The 14,560-nt window shown below is 39.4% G+C and overlaps 2 long non-coding RNA genes across 3 annotated transcripts in view; one reads left to right on the top strand and one right to left on the bottom strand.

Moving 5' to 3' along the window:
- The window catches only part of LOC126828518 (uncharacterized), a 112,848-nt gene extending 105,929 nt beyond the window's left edge, over positions 1-6,919 (top strand). For both annotated transcript variants that reach the window (XR_008787472.1, XR_008787466.1), the window contains exon 5: positions 6,831-6,919. This is a non-coding gene — a long non-coding RNA (uncharacterized LOC126828518). The remainder of the gene's footprint in view (positions 1-6,830) is intronic.
- The window catches only part of LOC126828524 (uncharacterized), a 151,158-nt gene that overhangs the window by 86,259 nt on the left and 50,339 nt on the right, over positions 1-14,560 (bottom strand). The window lies entirely within an intron of this gene.

Here is a 14,560-nt window from a genome sequence, read left to right as displayed (position 1 = left end):
CTAAAGCCGCTTAATACAGTTAAACGATGGACTTCACTTGGAAATGAAGTGCATGTAGGAGATCTTGTGTTAATTAGTGATGATCGCGTAGCTCGTGGTCAGTTATTACGTGGAAGAGTACAAGAAATCTACTTAGGACGTGATAATCTTATTCGTTCAGTTTTATTGAAGATTTCCGCTGGTGCTGGTGTTTTACGAAGACACGCTCAACGGCTCCATTTATTAGAGGCAGTGGGTACAGATATCTGAACTGTAAAGCTAAATTTGTTAAAATGTTATTCCTGAAAATGGTGTGATAGTCATGTGTGCAGAATTTCTTGAAGATATTTGTCAATAAAGATTTGATTCGTCTTGAGAATTTAGAGGGGGTTTATTGTTCAGCACAAATTAGAAATTTCTTTGATTCCGATAGGTCGAAAAGTGTGATCGAATGGACAATAAACTCCCTCTAAATCAAGGCGAATTACTGCGTACAAATATACTCTTCAAAAAAAGTAGGGGATATTAAGAAAAAATACAAAACTGCGGAAATGCACTGCTGTTTTTATTAGAGGAACCAGTGTATGTTAATGACAGGTCAATTGCCTACATATGAACATGAACAGTTCATATGGACGGCTTATCTGACGGCGCCATTTCACTCGCAAAGAGATACACTGTCAAAAGTGAAAATGGACGTTTTTGATTTTTGTCTTAATAATGATATAAATCAAATAAAACCAAGTACGAACAATCCAAACCATTAGACAAAATTCGAAGTCCTAAAGAAACGGTATAGGGAAAATAGTGTAATATGGCAAAATAGTGTAATCAGCATATGGACTGTTCATCGTGTACAAAATACACGACAAACAGTGGTAACAGGTGTCCGGAAGAGTAAGCTTACCCTGCCTGGCGCCACACCCGCCATAGCTGCATCCAAACTATTAGGCGAAATCTCGGTAAAAATCAAACCGTCCAATCAAGATTTGGGGCAGTCTGACCCACTCCTCTTGCAGTGCCACGGCCAATTCTTACAGTGTTGTCGGTTCACGCTGACGTCGAGGAACACAGCATGCACTATAGGAGAAAAGGCAAAGGACTTATGGCTGACCAAGGCATATGGAGAATATGTTGACGCTGGAAGTAGTCATTCACGACACGAGCGCGGTGGGCACGGGCATTATCATCTTGAAAAATGAAACGTCGACCTGCACGTTGAGCAAAGGGCAGAACTATCGGTGCCAGGATGTGGTCAGGGTAATAGACACCAGTGACCCTTCCTTGAACAATATGCAAGTCCGTTCTGCCAGTCATGGTGATTCCCCCCCCCCCCACACCATAACAGACCCACGCCCGAATCCGTCACGCCTCCAAACGCGAGCACGCTTATCGGTGAAATCCAGAGTAAATCTGGGCTCATACGCGCCCATCGATGATTACCCCAATTTCTACGCTGCCTACAACATTGATGCCTGTTTGCCATGTGCTGGCGAGTTAATGAAGGCACAATATGCGGTCGTCGCGCATGTAAATGGGCTGCATGTAGCCGATTTCTAATCGTTTCGGGTGAAACTTGAATTCCTGTAACTTGGTACAATTTTACAGAAAGCTGATTGGCCGTTTGTCCTGTGTACGAATGTATCGTTCCTGGGCTTGTGTAGTGGCTCTAGGACAACCTGAACGAGGTCTATCGTCAACATTGTGTGTTTGTTGGTACCGGTTCCACAGTCTGCTGATCACAGACCGTGACACATTAAGCATGCTGGCTACTGCCCTCTGTGTAGAACCCATTTGAAACATGCCAATAGCACGTAGACGACATCATGTTGAAGATTTCTCATTGCAAACTAAAAGTACCACACTAAAAAGTAAATCTTATGCAAGAACCGATAGGAAAGGATAAACCAGGACGCGGCAGTTTTCACCAACCCTTCCTTAAAGTGTCAAATTTGACAATGAACCCCTCCCACGCGTATGGCGCTATTGAGTGTCGCACGTGCAGCTCAGTGGTTCTGTTGGGGCGATAAGTTCTTTATCTGTGAACATACTCTCAAAGCATTTCAAGTGTTTATGACTATTTATCATATCACAACCTGCATAGGTATTTGCATTTCAATATCCCCTACTTTGTTTGAAGAGTATATTACAGTGTACTTATTTTCATTTTGTGGAGTCGAAAATAGCAGCTGAAATATAGACCCTAATCATTATGCCAAAATTGACATTTGTTGACAAGAGAGAGAGAAATGGGGTTTAACGTCCACTCGACACAAACTAGGTCATTTCGGGACTAACATGGTTCAGTTTTATTTCAATAATTCGCTTGCACGTAGGGATCCTTAGCAGTGGGAGAAAACGGGGGACGCGGAGAAAACCCACAAGGACATGTGACCCTACTCCTTGTCACGTACAACCGAGGAATCGAAACCACGCCAGTTGACTTAACGACAGACCTAATTATACAGCGCGCACGTGCTAACCATTCGGCCATCTCCCCCACCATAGGCTAGGGCATCACTGTCATAGAATTACGGGGTATTTTGAGGATGTAAGTACGAACTGCAATTGTGTGATTAAGAACAAGCTACAAAAAGTCGTCTTTGTCGCCAAGAGTTACTCCTCTTTTAGTCGCGGGTTGCAGGCCAGAATTATTTCAATACACGACTAATTTCCTGTTCTATTAAAAATCTTCAAACGTTAAAAATATTTTTTTGTCGATATCCGAATAACATTTTCTTTCAACTCGAGACTCAAGCATTTTAAGTTTGCAGGAAAGCAAGGACGGTCTAAATCTATTGAGAGTATTTTGAGCTCAAAATATTTTTTTGTCGATATCCGAATAACATTTTCTTTCAACTCGAGACTCAAGCATTTTAAGTTTGCAGGAAAGCAAGGACGGTCTAAATCTATTGAGAGTATTTTGAGCTCAAATAATGACTTTTTAAAATGGGTGTAAAACTTTTTCCTAAATTGTTCCGAAGAAAATCCCTAAATATGTCAGCTACAATATCGATAAACACGTTCCTGTTTCGTATTTAGAGGTGGTTTATTGTCCATTTAACCATGCTTGAATTATCCGTTAGAACAACTCGACGCTGTCGCGTCTCGTGTAATAATGTTGTTTATTAAAGATTTAACTTCCAATACATTAAATTTATTACGGACAGGTTGATTTAATTAAATTATTTACACTTAATGGGTTAAAATTTGGTAAAAACAGAAAAAAAAGTCCGTGTATATCAAAAGTTCCCTTAAAATTGGTAAAAAAAAAAAAAAAAAGGGCCTTGTTTGACGTCACTTTAAAACAAAATCTATGTTAAATATCAAAATTCTAATTCCGTCGATCGATTGCCAATAATGTGGGGTTTCCAAAAGTATGAAAATCGGATAAAAATTGTAGGACGATATAGATTTTAAAATGGTGGCTCTTCCGGGGAATTTACACTTTCCGGTGTAAAAATGTTTACTAAATAGTTCCGAAGAAAATACCCAAATATTTCAGCTAAAATATCGATAAAAACGTCCCTGTTTCGTATTTAGAGGTGGTGTATTGTCCATTTAACCATGCTTAAATTATCCATTAGAACAACTCGACGCTGTTGCGTCTCGTGTTCTAATATTGTTGTTTATTAAAAATTTAACTTCCAATACATTAAATATATTATGGACAGGTTGATTTAAATAAATTATTTACACTTAATGGACTGCAAATTGGTAAAAACAAAAAATAAAAATGTCCGTGTGGACGTATATTGTTCTCGCCCCTGTCCGTCCGTCCGTTCACAATTTGTTTGTGGACACTCCACAGGTCATAATTTTTATTAGATTTTGACGAAACTTAAAATATAGGTCGATCATCCAAAGATCTCGGTTCCGTTCGATATTGGCATATATCGGACCATAACTTCATGGATTATGGACCCTGATTGTACGAAAAATCACGTTTTTAGCTTGTGGACACTCAAGAGAACACATTTTTCATCTGATTTTGATGAAACTTGAAATGCATGTTTATAACCCAAAGATCTTGGTTCCTTTGGATATTCGCGCATATCGGACCATAACTTCCTGAATTATGGCCTCTGATTGTACGAAAAAGCGCGTTTTTAGCTTGTGGGCCCCATAGAGGTCACAATTCTTATCCGATTTACAAAACCGTAAATGGTTGAGTTCGAATTTCGTAAAAATCGGACCGAAACTGACGGACAAAATGGCGGCCCCTCGTTCGCAAACAGTGTCAAAATATTGTATATCAGTGTTGTGGATCCTCTAGAGGCAACAATTTTGATCTGATTTTGATGAAACATGAAATGCAAGTTTATAAACCAAAGATCTTGGTTCCTTTCGATATTCGTGCGTATCGGATTATATCTTCCTGAATTATGGCCATTGAATGTAAAAAAAATTGTGTTTTTAGCTTGTGGTCCCTCCAGAGGTCACAATTATTATTCGATTTAAAAAAACGTTCGAATATATCACCGTTACACTGTAATGAAGGTTGAATTCGAATTTCGTGAAAATCGAAATGAAACTGCCCGACAAAATGGCCGCACTTTGTACGCAAATTGTGTAAAAGTATGCTACGATGGTTGTGGACCCTCTAGATGTCACAATTTGTATCCGAGTTTGATGAAACTTAAAACATATCTTTATATCCCAAAGATCTCAGTCCCTTTTGATATTTGGGCATTTCAGACCATCACTTTGTGGATTATTGCCCCAGATTGTACAAAAAATCCTTTTTGTTTTTAGCTTGTTCTCTATCCATCTCTTGCAAAATGTGGGCGTATCCTGCCTGGCAGCCGCTGGTTTACTGAAGTGTCCGGATGTTATGGTCGACACTCAACCATTTTTCAGTCTAGTATCTATCGATTTTTAAATAGTGATAGCTTATATAGTACAACATGGCCGTTTATTTCGTGACTATAAATGTGCGAAACTGATTTAAGGCTTGGTGTATATATATATATATATATATATATATATATATATATTGTGTAATTATCGAGATATTTGGAGGTATTTATTTATGGTGAGGCACCATACAATAGTATCTCCCTCACAATCCGAAATATCTGAGTACATTAAATCCTTGTTAAATATTTTCTGTCAAAATTCTGCACTTTGACTAGCTTTAAATAATTCTTTGTGAGAATTTACGTTTTATTTTTCAACCATAAATGTTCTACAAACTGACTTGCTCGGATCAGTTCGTCGTCAAAATCGTTTGACGATATTGCACAAAATGCCAATTTGTGAACACGCGGTTACTAAAATGTAATGCACGTGGAACTTACGACTTGTTTTCTTAAAGCCCGGCCCATACCGCCACGACTTGCCCAGACTCTACCCAACGCAACGTCTTGTCTCAGATAATCAGTGCAGTATGGACAGTCCCACGACCACGATTCAATCGATTTCCGTCGCGTCGTGGCCCGTCGGCCCGATTGAACATGTTCAATCGTAGTCGGATGCAGTTGGTTGCTGTCGTAACTTATCGTGTTTGTGTGGACACTCACACGACACGATCAATTGTCTTACTGGTGTTTAGCCAATCAGAGAGTAGCATTTAGTGGCGTAACTCACGACGCATAATCTGTGAGAGTCGGGCCTGTGTGGACTGGTACCGTCGTAGGCAAGTGAAGTAAAGGCGCGACCCGATTTTTTTTTTACAACTACCCAAGACGCTGCGTCCTGTCGGCTTGTGTGTAGTCGTAGCGGTATGGGCCGGGCTTTATTTTGTCATATCAGTCGTAGGGCCGAGATAGGCTAAACCATTGACTTATAGGTGAAATCAATTAGGATAGATTTAAAGTCCGGCCCACATCGCCACGACTTGCCCAGACTCTACCCAACGCAACGTCTTGTCTCAGATAATAAGTGCAGTGTGGACAGTCCCACGACCACGATTCAATCGATTTCCGTCGCGTCGTGTCCCGTCGGCCCGACTAAGCATGTTCAGTCGTAGTCGGATGCAGTTGGATGCAGTCGTAACCCATCGTGTTTGTGTGGACACTCAAACGACACGATCAATTGTCTTACTGTTGTTTAGCCAATCAGAGTCAACTTCAGCGGCATCTTGGCAAAATATAATGTCACTTTTATGCTTCCGGTTTACTTTTGGAATCACTCGCTAGAGGGAAGTGGCGTAACTCACGACGCATAATCTGTGAGAGTCGGACCTGTGTGGACTGGTGCCGTCGTAGGCAAGTGAAGTAAAGACGCGACCCGATTTTTTTTTACAACTACCCAAGACGCTGAGTCCTGTCGGCTTGTGTTTAGTCGTAGCGGTATGGGCCGGGCTTAACATTGATGTCTGTATGCAAGTCAAATATTACCCTTATACCCTCGGACAATATGTGAAATAACCCACGGCCCTCGACCTTACGTTATTTCACATATCAGCCCTCGAGTAGGGTAATATTTATCTCGTATTTCGATCGATTTTATTGCACATTAACCAGCAATAGGCCGCTAATAATTAAAGATGCATGTCTGCCCATGTCTTTTTGTGGCTCCAAATGTTATATGAATTATTATATGAATTATTATTTAGATATTTCTTCACATGACAAGCCCATAATCACCTTTTTTCCATCGGATGGATAAGAACCCTCTCGCCATTTAAAATATAAAGAAACTTATCTAATCGAGACTTTGTTCATTATTATAGCAATGGAACTCGAGAATCGAGGCTATCTTGTAAAAATGTCAAACATCAATAACTTCGCTCAGAATACAATACTTTGACTAAAATTTGCATTATATACTCATTTTTCATTGTCTATGTTTGAACTATTATAACTGGGACGACCAGCTCTTTATCTAAATATATTTTATCCAACCAGGTATCAACTATTCTGGTACAACGGAACCAGTATGCCTTTGAAGATCCTGTCAAAGAATTATATTGGTTGATGTATATAGACCATGGCAAGACATCTATTATTATTAAATATTAACTTTTACGTTTGTATCCAAATAAATAATAAAACATAAAAATATAAAGTCGTAATGCCATGAGATCGTTGCCACAATGGCGAGGTCAGACAAAAAGCATCGACAGTGTTTATTAGTACTAATTTCAATAAAAAAATTTATCCCGGCCTTGGATGCATCAGTAAATTTGGCAGACACTGAAACTCGCTATTGGAACGAAAATTCCAAATTTTGAACACGATGTCAAAAAGGAACCAAGTAATTTAGATTGGGTGGATTCATATACTTCTAATTTGGAATTTGTCAATAGTATAGGCATTATCTGGCCTAGTACGTTGACCCGGCTACTTTTGACTTCCACACGATTTCACAAGATTCTAACACTAACCCCTACCCTTACCCTAACAAGATTCTAACCCAAACCCTTAAACCCTAACCCTAACCACGGCGAATTCCAGAGTAGCCGGATCAACGTACTGCGCCCATTATCTTTAGCCTAGCAGGGCAGTACAATTTACCCAATACTACCACAAACATGCCTACCAAAATACCATGGGCATGGACCTTCCTTACCTTCCTTTATAACTTAGGTCCATATACTACCTCATTCTTGTGGAAAACAATCATAATAATACTTCAAATATATATTTTTCAAGCCAGAATTTCATATTTTTAAGTTATATTTTTAAAATGTATAAAAATAAAGCCTTAAAATAGATGGTATCTATAAACAGTCCTACTTTGTTAAAGAATAATCCTGTTGATCCTATAATTCACTATTGCCAGTTCAGAAATTGGCAAAAATATCATTTTCAACTTCAAATTCAAACGTTTGAAGATAGCTATTATTATTTCCGGTGTGAATGGTTTTTGAAGTTTGAGAATGATACCTATGATCGTATAATAGTGAGTTGACAACCTATTGAGTAAAAGATATAGAAATAATTATGTTTTGTCTTTATTAAAAAATATGAAATTCTCGCTTGAAAAACTGAGTTAATTTGTGGAAAACTTGCAAAATATGTAAAAAAAACAATAAACCCGGGATTATCTGTTAAGTAATCTTTTGTTTTATTAAACGACCAACCCGCTCGTTGTTTTCAAGCGTAATGAAACATTATTAGATACTGATTGAATAAACTAAAAGTACCGATGAGTTTTATCACGATCATCTAGTATCTCTTTTCCATTGCTACTTTGTTTCTAAACAGACGTTTTAGCGCCCCCTATAATATAACATGCAGAGTTACACCCCCTGACAATAGGTGACAAATTCAGCGATGGTTTTTTGTTCATGTGCTTTTTTGATAAAATAAAATTAATTCATGGATTTTCTTCACAAAAAATGGATAAATATTCACAATGGTAGACTATAAGTATCGTTGTTGATTCAAAATGACACGTTTACAGAAGTTATGTCAGAGATTTGAATCAAAGAATTTTCGTTCCAAGCAAGTTTTAGCGACGGCCAAATTTACCGATGCAGAGAGAGAGAAATGGGGTTTAAAGTCCAATCGACACAAACTAGGTCATTTCGGGACTAATTACCGATGCAAGTATTGATGTTCGCCTAATGCATCAAAGCGTAATATTTAATTGATGTCAGCACAAAAAAAAAAACCACTGAGATTTTATTAAGAGGCTACTCTCGTTAAGCGGTCAGTCGTGACAATTTCCTTTGGTGGCTGCTTAATACAGATTCTACTGTATATTATAATTGATTAATGTGTTGGCACATGCATGTAAATGTACTGAGATGTATGCATGATTTTTCTATGTAGTAGAAAGACACCATCCTATTGATTACTATTATCAATATAAGGGAAGATGCCATATAAGGAAATTATTTAAAAAGGGATTTTTAAGTACTTCTCTAAATAGCCAATATCAATATCGGGGGTCAAAATAACGCTTGTCTACTGTATTTATCGAATCCAAGTACGGTAACATTTTCAAATATCAAGTAGAAATAAAATCTACTTGTCACCGGCGACAACTAGAATAATGTCTATAAAAATTCTAATCGTTATATATCCTTGATTGACTATTACCTTGATATTTAGAACATGGGCTGCAGCTTTTATTTCGGAAAATGTGGCCCATCTATGGTGGCTGATTGGTATCATGTCGTAATGTCGTGATGTCACCTTTCATAACGCGACAACCCGACATCAGGACATTTCTACCCGACAACACGACAACCCGACATCACGACATTTTTACCCGACATTACGACACTAAAAATATCGTGATGTCGGGTAAAAATGTCGTGATGTCGGGTAAAAATGTCGTGGTGTCGGGTTGTCGTGTTGTCGGGTTGTCGCGTTATGAAAGGCGACTGAAATGATTGATCTTGCCGAATTGGAACCAAATCTGTTAATAATTGTGACCTGTAGAGAATTTACAGACACAAATATTAACAAAGATATAAGCGTGACACCGCCTCCGGTGGTCGGGCTCGGGCATGCACCAAAATCAATAGGTGCCGTAATTAGGTATAAGGAATAAGTATGCCAAGTTCCAAGATGATCCATTTAGAATTGCGGTCTGCAGGCGATACACACAACAATAGGGATCATCCTTAGGGTAAAAGGAATAAGTGCGCAAACTTTCAAGACGATCCGTTAGAATTGTGACCTGTAGGCGATGCACAGACTCACACAAACACACACACGCACAGAGAGAGAGAGAGAGAGAGAGAGAGAGAGTTGAGGTTTAACGTCCACTCGACACAAACTAGGTCATTTCGGGACTAACATATGGTTCAATTTTATTTCAATAATTCGCTTGCGCGTAGGGGTCTTCAGCAGTGGGAGGAAACCGGAGGACCCGGAGAAAACCCACGAGGTTAGACAGACTACCCTACTCTTTGTCATGTACAAGCTTGGGCTGGAAACCACACCACTTGACTCAATGACAGACACATAGACAAGGGCGGCTTCATAATATGTTCACATTATGAAATGAAATGGGGTTTAACGTCCTATTGTTCTGCTCCGACTGAGCTAATGAAGACGGTTCACATTATGAATGTGGACGTATACAAATGGATACGAATGCAACTCAAACTGCACTGTGAGTGTGAATCTACTTCCACTTGATCAACCATTTTCTTAATTGCCAGTTTTTTGTTATGAATATCATCGTGGCCGCTTATAACATTGATCATGAAAGTCGACAACCCGACATCACGACAACCCGACACCACGACATTTTTACCCGACATCACGACATTTTTAGTGTCGTAATGTCGGGTAAAAATGTCGTGATGTCGGGTAGAAATGTCGTGATGTCGTGTTGTCGGGTAGAAATGTTGTGATGTCGGGTTGTCGCGTTATGAAAGACGACATTACGACATGATACGACATAACGACATTTTTACCCGACATCACGACATTTTTAGTGTCGTAATGTCGGGTAAAAATGTCGTGATGTCGGGTAGAAATGTCGTGATGTCGTGTTGTCGGGTAGAAATGTCGTGATGTCGGGTTGTCGCGTTATGAAAGGCGACATCACGACATTACATGATACCAACCAGCCACCATACCCATCCCTTACCAGAAACCATTACATTCCAATATTGTTTATATGACATTTCATACACATGGCCTATGGCATGGTTACTGGATTTTTCCAGTTGTCCCAGTTTCTACTGACAAATTGACAAATTTTGGCTCTCAGGGCATCAGAATTATAAGTTCCAAAATCCTGAGACATACTGAGACAGTGGAAAAAACAGCTTCCATCACCAGGAACATCCTGAATGGTGAATGTTTTACCATTTATAATTATTTCACACATTTTTAAACAAAATCAAATTAAACTTACGGCACCTTTAATTTATTTTCTTTTGGGAAATCTTTAATAATAAGTGCAGGAGGACCGCACTACACGCAAATGAAAAATCTACAAGATAAACCTGCGGACAAGACAGAAAATAGACATTGCACCAAATAAACAAATATCAAATCAGAATTAAATTAATTAGGTCAGCGTTTGATTACCTGTCACCTTTTGTTTACCTTTGATTACTTCAAGTACTTGTCACCTTTTGTTTACATAATCGTAGCAGACGACAGACCGCGAAAATATTAACCAATGCCCACATAACAATATGATGTTAATTTTACGTTACATTTACGTAAAAATGGTCAGTCAGTTTACCATCATTTTGCTCATCTTTTTAACGATAATTTTACGTCAGGAAATGACGTTAATCTAATGTAAACTTTACGTCATTTTTACGTTATATTTACGTCATTTTCTGACGTAAATCTAACGTAAACTTTACGTCATTTTCTGACGTAAATCTAACGTAAAATTTGCGTAAAGTTTACGTCATTTTCGTTAGATTTACGTCAGAAAATGACGTAAACTTTACGTTAGATTTACGTCAGAAAATGATGTAAATATAACGTAAAAATGACGTAAACTTTACGCTAGATTAACGTCATTTCCTGACGTTAAATTGTCGTTAAAAGGATGAGCAAAATGATGGATATCTAACCGACCATTATAACGTAAATCTAACATTAAATTAACATCATTTACGGATGCAATTCTAATGTCAAATTTGATGAGCATTAAAACCTTCAAAATTATTCATTATCTGCGGCAGTAAATGGGAAGTACATTCAACCAATAATCAAATTTCCCTGACCCGTGGATGAGGCTAAAAGTTGAGTGGTCCAACGTGTGCGCTTTAGATCATAAGGTCTGTCATTGAGTCAAGTGGTTTGTTTCCACACCCAACTTGAACATGGGTTTTCTCTGGGTCCTCCTACTACTAAATATTCCTGGTGCGGATGAATTATTCAACTTGAATTGAATCACTTAGTCCCAAAGGACAGTTTATGTCTATTGGATGTTTTACCCCATTGCTCTCTATCTACCCATAACCAGTCAGAATTCTAAATGTATTGCACAGAAAAGTTAAAAATCTAGCAGAATTATATGACAAAATATACTACAAGTATGTATACATATACTTTATTTAAAAGACAAAAATATAATGTTATAAAATACAAAATACACATTTAAATATTAACAGTTTTTATCCACAGCTGTATTAGAAATGAAGACGGGCATATGCCACACAGTGTGCAGAGCTATTGCGTACTCTTATATAAAATTCCAACTGCCAAGGGATCTTTCACACACACACACTTGAGTTTACACTGTACCTTGGTTTTTTGTCCCTTCCGTATGACTAGTCAGCCATCCATGTCAGGTCCTCTGTCCGGCATCACTGACAAGGGAAAATGTTCAAGAAAAAGGTCTACATTAGCGCTCTGGAAGTGTTGATATGCATATAAGAAAGAAAAAACTGGGATATTGACCAAATTGGGCCAAAACCTATAGCCTCTATCTTTTTTTGCTCAAGGTATTGATGGAATAGGAGTTAACTTTGGAATGAGTGAAATGAAATGGGGTTTAATGTCCTATTCCGACAGGGCTAATGACATGGAAATATGCTATACAGTGTCCTATTATGGAATTTTATCCAGACAGCGGCGCTAAAGCCTACTCTTATATCGAATTCAAACTTTCAAGGGATCTTTCACGTGCACACCAATGTGTGCACAGGACCTCGGTCATTCATACCATCCAAACGACTAGACAGCTGTCCCTCCTTGTCAGGCCCTCTGTCCTGCACCTCTGACAAGGGGAGGAAACCAAGTCTGGAAATCACGAAGAACTTTCTCGGCCGACACTGAAATGGAATGTTGTGGAATGCTGAATATTGATAGGTTTCGTCCTCTCATGATTCCAGTGTGTAACACAAATTTGAAAAAGATCAATTAAGAATAAACACAGCATCTATTGCATTTGAAAAAGGGAGAATTAACCAAGGAAGGCAAAATCCTGAAAAGCTGTATATTGATAATGCTTGTCCTCTCACAATCGGAATGATTCACATTTCACACCCAGTGTACGGACAAACAGGGCCAAAATTGATATATGGATGTATAAACAAAGATATATACTACACCAATATTACATGTGTTGCAGAATTGGTTTAACACATTTCAAATATAATTGTAACACGGATATTTGCAATGGTTGATCCATGACAAAAGATTTGAAATATTTTGAAGAGACGCAAAAGATTACGCCATACAGTGTGCTATGAGGGAAATTTTGCCCGGGCAGCAGCGCTATGGCCTACTCTTGTATCGAATTCCAACTGCCAGGGGATCTTTTATGTGCACGCCAATGTGTACACTGGACCTTGTTTTTTTTGTCCCATCCAAACGACTAGACAGCTGTCCTCGTCAGGCCCTCCGTCCTGCATCACTGACAATGGGAAACCACACCGGAAAATCAGGATGAACTTTCTCGGCCAATGCAGGGATCGAACACCTGATCTCAAGGCTAGCGAGTCAGCGTCTTACCCACTTAGCCACATGATCCCCCCCTGGCCTATGTACATGTAGAGATGAATTTTGAGCTACCTTTATATATATATTTCTATTTTTAAAACCCGCGACAAGTATATTTATATCAAGGATGTAACCCTCTATCAGTTAACCCGTCACAGATTGGTTGCATTGGTGAACCGGTTCAAAATATTCGTTTCATATCATACCTGACCTTCAAATCTAGGAATTGTAGCCACAACGGGAATCACGTTGGTTAAGTCGGTAAGACACTGGCTATCTAGTCTGGAGGTCGGGTGTTCGATCCGAGAAAGTTACTCCAGATTTTCCGGCGTGGTTCTCCCTTGTCAGTGATGCAGGACAGAGGGCTAGACAAGACAGCTGTCTAGTCATTAAAATGGGACAAAAAAATGAGGTCCCATGTACACATTGGCGTGCACGTACAAGAGCCCTTGAAGTTAGAATTCGATATAAGAAAAGGCCGTAGTGCCACTGTCCGGGCAAAATTTCCCACATAGCACACTGTATGGCGTATGCCCATCTTCATTAGCCCAGTTCAGAGCAAAACAGTAGGACGTTAAACTTTCATTTTACTAGCCACAGCTCTGTTTTCTTTCACCAAAGGGTGGGGGGGATGGTGGATGGCTGAATGGTTAGCGTGCGCGTGCTGTATCATAAAGTCTGTCATTGAGTCGACTGGCGTGGTTTCGAATCCCCGGTTGTACGTGGCAAGGAGTAGGGTCGCCTGTCCAACCTCGTGGGTTTTCTCCGGGTCCTCCGGTTTCCTCCCACTGCTAAAGACCCCTACACGCAAGCGAATTATGTAAATAAAAAATTAAACCATATGTTAGTCCCGAAATGACCTAGTTTGTGTCGAGTGGACGGTAAACCCCATTTCTCTCTCTCTCTCTCTCTCTTTCACCAAAGGGGGGGATCAAGTGGCTAAGTGGGTAAGACGCTGGCTCGCTAGCCTGGAGATCGGGTGTTCGATCCCTGTATTGGCCGAGAAAGTTCATCCTGATTTTCCGGCGTGGTTTCCCTTGTCATTGATGCAGGACGGAGGGACTGACAAGGACAGCTGTCTAGTCGTTATGGGACGAAAAACCGAGGTCCCGTGTAGATATTGGCGTGCACGTAAAAGATCCCTTGGCAGTTGGAATTCAATATAAGAGTAGGCCGTAGCCCCGCTGCCCAGGCAAAATTCCCCTCATAACACACTGTATGGCATATGCTCGTCTTCATTAGCCCAGGTTAGGAGC

This window comes from Patella vulgata, chromosome 1 (genome assembly GCF_932274485.2).
Source record: "Patella vulgata chromosome 1, xgPatVulg1.2, whole genome shotgun sequence".
NCBI lineage: Eukaryota > Metazoa > Mollusca > Gastropoda > Patellidae > Patella > Patella vulgata.
Note: the sequence above shows the minus strand (reverse complement) of the source record. Positions and strands in the feature narration are given on the sequence as shown.